The following is a 6,941-nucleotide window of genomic DNA, read 5'->3' as shown; positions in this document are numbered from 1 at the left end:
AAGAAAAAAAATAATATTACAGGGTTGAGATAGAGTACCCAAAGAAGGACTCTACCTCCACCTCCAGACCTTTGTCCAGACCTTGCTGGAGAAGGGCCCAGCTGTGGCTCACAGGGTGGCAGAGAAGTCACTGTGGCGCCATGCTGTTGGAACTTGCTGGAAGTCTGTCCTCTAGTTTGCTTCAGGCAAACTCTTCCCTCCTGGTGGTCCCCAAAGGCGAAATTATTTAAGCTCAGGGTATTTAGTGTGAAAAACAACAACAGTGTTGTCAAACCCAAATTCCTGTGCCTGGTGCACAGTGAGACCAAACAAGCAGAAACATCAGAGTTTGGAGCAGAGAAAGGTTTGTTGCAGAGCCAAGCAAGGAGACGGACAGCTCGAGCTCAAAAAGCCCAAACTCCCTTATGGTTTTTGGGGAAGAGTTTTTATTGGCAAAATTTGGGGGGAGGGCTGCAGGGTGTATGACTTTCTTCTGATTGGTTGGTGGTAAGGTAACAGGGTGGCGTTCCAGGAATCCAAATTATCAGCCTTCTGGCTCCAATCATTCTGGTGTCCACATGCTTGTGCCCAGCCTGAAGTCACCATCCTCCACACTGAATGGGGGCCTTAGTTTCTGTAGAAGAGCTCAGAGATATATACCAGACTGCTATGCATATCCCCCCCTAGGAGGAACCAGAAATCTACCCCATCGCTGCACTATTCTTTCTGACTGCTTTTCCTTTGTTTCTGCATTCCCTCATTTCCCTGATTAGTAACAGTTTGAATCTGCCCTTTGGAACTCAAAGCAGGTCTAAGAGGCTGAAGTCTTTTTCCTACAAACAAGAAATGGGGAGATGCAGAAAGGCTGTTGTACCTGGGAGGGTCCCACAGGATCCTGCTCGGTTTCAACAGTACCCATAACAAAAACAAGAACTGCCTTCTCGTCCTAAGCGTTCCATCAAAATTCCTATAAAGAAGTGATGCTAACTCAGACTGGCAACTCAAATCAGTAAATATCTAAGAGAATGTACAACTGCAAATGGGGGAAAAAACAAGCAAACAAAGCTGTGTGCTCTAAGTTTCATCAGAAGTCTGGAGAGAGACCTGGGGGTGGGGAAACAAAAGCAACAGGGAGAAGCATTGTTCAGTCTCTATATTTAAATACTTTATTTTTGAAACCTCAAGGGCTTCACCAGTGACATGATACTTCTTTCCTAAATTTCACCAACAATTGTAATTTCCCAAACTGGGAGGCATGGAACTATATATTTGGCATATAAATTGGTATTTGGTTTACGCACATACCAATTTTGTTTGTTTGTTTGTTTACTGTGGTTAAAAAAAAAAGCATAAAATTTTCCATTTTGGGCTTCCCTGGTGGCGCAGTGGTTAAGAATCCGCCTGCCAATGCAGGAGACATGGGTTTGAGACCTGCTCCAGGAAGATCCCACATGCCATGGAGCCACTAAGCCCGTGCACCACAGCTACCGAGCCCGTGTGCTACAACTACTGAAACCCACGTACCTAGAGCCCATGCTCCGCAACAAGAGAAGCCACCACAATGAGAAGACTGCAATGCAATGAAGAGTAGCCCCCACTTGCCGCAACTAGAGAAAGCCTGCGTGCAGCAACGAAGACCCTATGCAGCCAAAAATAAATAAATAAAATAATTTTAAAAATAAATAAATTTTAAAAAATTTCCATTTTAACCATTTTTAACTGTACGATTCAGTAGTGTTAACTATATGTACCTTGTTATGCTATGCAACAGGTCTCTAGAACTTTTTCATCTTGCAAAACTGAAACTCTATATCCATTGAATAATTCCTCTTTTCACCCTCCCTCTGCCCCCTGGCAACAACCATTCTATTTTCTGTTTCTAAGAGTTTGACTACTTTAGGAAAAAAAATTTCGTTACAAATTTTTGGCCGTGCCACTTGGCTTGCAGTTTCTTAATTCCCCAACCAGGGATTGAACCCGTGCCCCCTGCAATGGAAGTGCAGAGTCTTAACCACTGAACCGCTAGGGAATCCCCCTAAGGTAGTTTTAAAATCAAAAAGCCTTGAGACTGAAATTTCTGGAGAACACGCTCTTGAAATACTGTCAAAGCATAGTATGATTTTATATATAAGACTTTGACCTTCTTGCATGTATTAAGGATGTGTCAAGGGGACAAGGTGAAATACATTTAGAGGCATATCAAAATATAGCAGATATAAGAACTAAACATTTCCTTCATTTTATCTGATTACCTGGGTTTTATTTAGTTGTCTACAGTAACTCTGCAGCAAATTGCTACACTGTATAATCTGGAGCAAGTTAAACTCAGCAACTGTAAAATACAATGTACAGTTGTCCTTCAGAATTAGTGCAATACCTCTAATATCACCGAATGAACGTGAAATAATACTGCTTGTCCCGTAGGAGCTATGTTACTGGACTGCTCACTGCTTTAAAACTCTGTCTAGGAGAGAAGCTGCCTAGTAGTTTGGCTCACTTGACAAGTCTATCTCTAAAAAGAAGAGCTGCATCTGGCTTGAAGACTTTATTCGTTAAGAACATCTTGCCTATGCTTCTCAAACTACAATTTATTCACTAATTTATTCATCAGATATTTATTGAGTGCCCATAGATGCACTGTGCTAAGTTCTGGGGAAATAGTGATGAGCAAATTCAGACATAAAGTTGCTCTTTTTACTATAATTTTGCTCCCCATATAGACTTTATTAGTGAGGAAATGATATACTGAGGAGCTAACATGAGTATTCTGATCCACTTGTCAACCACTCATTTTTCCGTTCAACAAACATATTGTTATGGCCTGATTTTCTGTCCCCCTCAAATGCATATGTTGAAACCCTAATCCCCAATGTAATGGTATTTGTAGACAGGACATTTCGGAGGTAATGAGGGTTAGATGAGGTCATGAAGGTGGTGCTCTCATGATGGGATTGGTGCCTTTATAAGAAGAGACACTAGAATACGTGATCTCTTGCTCACTCTCTCTGCCATGTGAGGACACAGTGAGAATGTGACTGTCTGTAAGCCAGGAAGAGACCCCTCACCAGAAACTGAACCCTGAAGGTCCTTGATGGCAGACTTTCCAGCCTCCAGAACTGTGAGAAAATAAATTTCTGTCTAAGCCACCCAGTGTATGGTGTTATGTTATGACAGCCCTAGCAAACTAAGACACATGTATTGAGTTTCTAGTAAGGTCCTGTGAATGTAACCCTCGCCCTTAAGGAATGCCCAATCTCATGAGTATCAGTCATATAAACAAAGAAATATAATATGGTATCTATAGCAATGGAGGTGTGGTCCAGAGATAGTGTGGTCTAGTGATATAAAGGATGGTGTGATTGACTCTGCTTGGATAGCTCAAAGAAGTCTTCTCAGAGAAATTATGAAATTTATTATAAGGAGAGGTAAGATGCCACTACCAAGTTGCTTTGTAATGTGTAAATTCTACCACTAACACCATCCCAGTGTGCCAGTTCCTCCACATCTTCTTTGCATGGGGGAACATCAGTTGAGAAATTTGCTGATAGACTGATTCAAAAAATATTTACTGAGAGCTTACACTATGTCAGACATTGTGTTAAGATAGAAAAATAATACATCACTATAGAGTTCAAATTAATATCTTTAATTACTGTATTTGCATGTTTTATATGTGTGTTTTACTAGCTATTTCTCTCTATTCTTATTTATATTTATATTATTGCATACTTATTGTTATGGGTTGAATGTTTGTGTCCCCAAAAATTCATGCTGAAGCCCTAACCCCTTATGTGATGGTATTTGGAGGTGGATCTTTGAGGGTAATTAGGTTTAGATGGGGTCCTGAGCAGATTAGTACTGTTATAAGAAGAGGAAGAGACCAGAGCTCACTGTCTCTGCCATGAGGATTCAGCAAGAAGGTGGCCATCAACAAGCCAGAAGGAGGGCCCTCACCAATAACAAAATCTGCTGACACCTAGATTTTGTACTTCCCAGCCTCCAGACCTGTGAGAAATAAATGTCTATTGTTTAAGCCACCCAGCCTATGGTAATTTTTTTGTTTCTTTTCTTTTTTGGCCACATCCTGCGGCTTGTGGGATCTTAGTTCCCTGAGCAGGGATTGAACCACACCCTCAGCAGTGAAAGCTTGGAGTCCTAGCCACTGGACCACCAGGGAATTCCCATACGGTATTTTTTTTAAAATTGAAGTATAGTTGATTTACAATGTTGTTAGTTTCTGGTGTACAGCAAACTGATTCAGCTATATATATACATATATATATATATATATATATATATATATATATATATTCTTTTCCATTATGGCTTATAGGATATTTTTTTTAATAGGATATTGAATGTATTTCCCTGTGCTATACAGTAGGACCTTGTTGTTTTTCTATTTTATATATAATAGTTTGTATCTGCTAATCCCAAACTCCAAATTTTTCCCTCCTCCACCCGCTTTCCCCTTTGGCAACTTTAAGTTTGTTTTCTATGTCTGTGAATCTGCTTCTGTTTTGTAAATAAGTTCATTTGTGTCATATTTTAGATTCCACATATAAGTGATATCATATGGTACTTGTCTTTCTCTGTCTGACTTCACTTAGCATGATAATCTCTAGGTCCATCCATGTTGCTGCAAATGGCATTATTTCAATCTTTTTTATCAGCCTATGGTATTTTTTTATAGTCTGCTAAGCTGACTATAAAAAAATATTGAGGTATTCTTACTAACGAATTAATTTACACTTCTTGGTTTCATGAAGACTTTGAGCTAGATTACTAGGGTTTTAATATTTTTTATCACTCTTGTGAACTCCATGTGATAAAAACATTATGTTTTTACATGTTTTTATATCATCATAACTATAATGATAGATTAGCAGAAATATTTACTAAGTACTTACCATGTGCCACTGTTTTTGGTTTTGTCTTAAGATGCACATTAAGATGTTGGGTAGATTAGTGGTGTATACCTGCACTCAAAGAATTTATATTCTAGAGAGGGGAGACACTCAATAAAAATAAACATGTAAGCTAATTTCAAATTCTAATAGCAGTTAAGAAGAAACTATAATAGGGTAATAGACAAAAGGGGGAAATGACATTGGCTAGAATTATGAGAAAAATCCTTTATGAGAAGATGACATTTGATCTGGGAGTTAAAGATTAGAAGGCAGCCATGTCAAACTCTGGGAAAGGGCTTTTCAAACAGAAGGAATAGAAGGTGCCAAGGTGCAGGAACCACTAATTTTGGTGTGTGCTTAACCTAAAGACGAGTGTGGCTGAAACGTAGGGATTAAAGGAGAGAGTAGAGATGAAATTGGAAAGATAGGCAGGGGCCAGATCATGAGGAACTTTGGAAGGGAATGGAAAGGCGTTTAGATTTTATTCAAGTAACAATGGGAAGCCCTTGGTGCATTTTAAGCAGTGGGAAGGGGGTGGGATCAGATTTATGCTTTTGAAGATCTCTCTGACTGCTCTATGGATAATGGTCCATACTGCTATAAGTGGAGGGAGGCCAACCGGACGTTTACTACAGGGATCCAGGAAACAGATGATGATGGTTTAGATTAAAATTGTAATTGTGGAGACAGTGAGAAATTGATAGATCTGAATGTATTTTGATGACTTGCTGATGAATCCATCAGAATTTCAGACATTCTAATTCTGTACATCTGGCGAGGGCTGAGAAAAATGCAGTTATACCAAGTAACCCAAGTGGTTCTGATGAAGGTACACAAGTATACTGAGAAAATACAGTGGTAAAGACTGAGAATGCACTTGGTGTTTCTTTTAATAAATAAGAAAAATGATTCAAAAAAGAAATTATTGTCTTATGTTTGAGAAATGGACAGGTTTTTCATTTGGTAAACTGATCCCCAATTGTGAATAAAATTAATGAAAAAATTACCATGGCAAAAAAGAATATTATTTCCTGTTTTTAAAAACCCAGTCTCATTTTGACTTTCACCCCTCCTTTTCAAAGATATTTTTAAGACTTTTCCCCTATGGACCTCTGCTTCTCTGTCAGCTCTTCTCGGCTTGTACCTCCATGGTTGGCATTAATATTATATCCCAAAATCCAGTTCTCTTCTACCTGAAATTGCACTTCTCCAATGCCTTGAAATTACGTGTGGCCATTACTTTCCTTGGCCAATGAAATGTGAGTGGAAATGACCTCTGTAACCTATTCTCCAGTCCGTTGTGGTGAGGGGTGGCTGGAGAGGCACATGGTCATATACAAATGCTATGAGATCAAAGTAAGGCAGAATTCTGAGATTGGAGAACAGCTGCCTGGAGAAGAGCCAAGATCCACAGTAGACCTTGGGTGACTGCTGAGATTTGGGGGTTGTTTGTAATCGAAGCATGACCTAATCTATCTTGACGAATCTCTGTTTCACCTTCACTGGGCCCTTTTTTTTTTTTTTTCGGCCGTACCACATGGCATGCAGGATCTTAGTTCCTCGACCAGGGATCGAACCCGTGCCCCCTGCAATGGAAGCGTGGAGTCTTAACCACTGGACAACCAGGGAAGTCCCCACTGGGCCTTTTATTTTTATTTATTTATTTAAACATTTAATTTATTTATTTTATTTTTTGGCTGTGCTGTGTGTTAGTGGCAGCAGCACATGGGATCTTCATAGAGGCATGCAGGATCTTTCATTGTGGTGCGCGGGCTCTTCATTGCCTCGCGCGGGCTTCTCTCTAGTTGTGGCATGCGGGTTTTCTCTCTCTAGTTGTGGCATGCGGGTTTTCTCTCTCTAGTTGCAGCGCTGGGCTCCAGAGCGCGTGGGCTCTATAGTTGCAGCACGTGGGCTCTCTCACTGAGGCTCACGAGCTCAGTAGTTTTGGGCTAAGCACGGGCTTAGATGCCCCACGGCATGGGGGATCTTGGTTTCCTGAAGAGGGATGGAACGGATGTCCCCTGCGTTGGAAGGCAGATTCTTCACCACTGG

This window comes from Aethalodelphis obliquidens, unplaced genomic scaffold (genome assembly GCF_003676395.1).
Source record: "Aethalodelphis obliquidens isolate GAN/ISIS:26980383/991018 unplaced genomic scaffold, ASM367639v1 scaffold32, whole genome shotgun sequence".
Lineage (NCBI taxonomy): Eukaryota > Metazoa > Chordata > Mammalia > Artiodactyla > Delphinidae > Aethalodelphis > Aethalodelphis obliquidens.
This window is presented reverse-complemented; position numbering follows the sequence as displayed.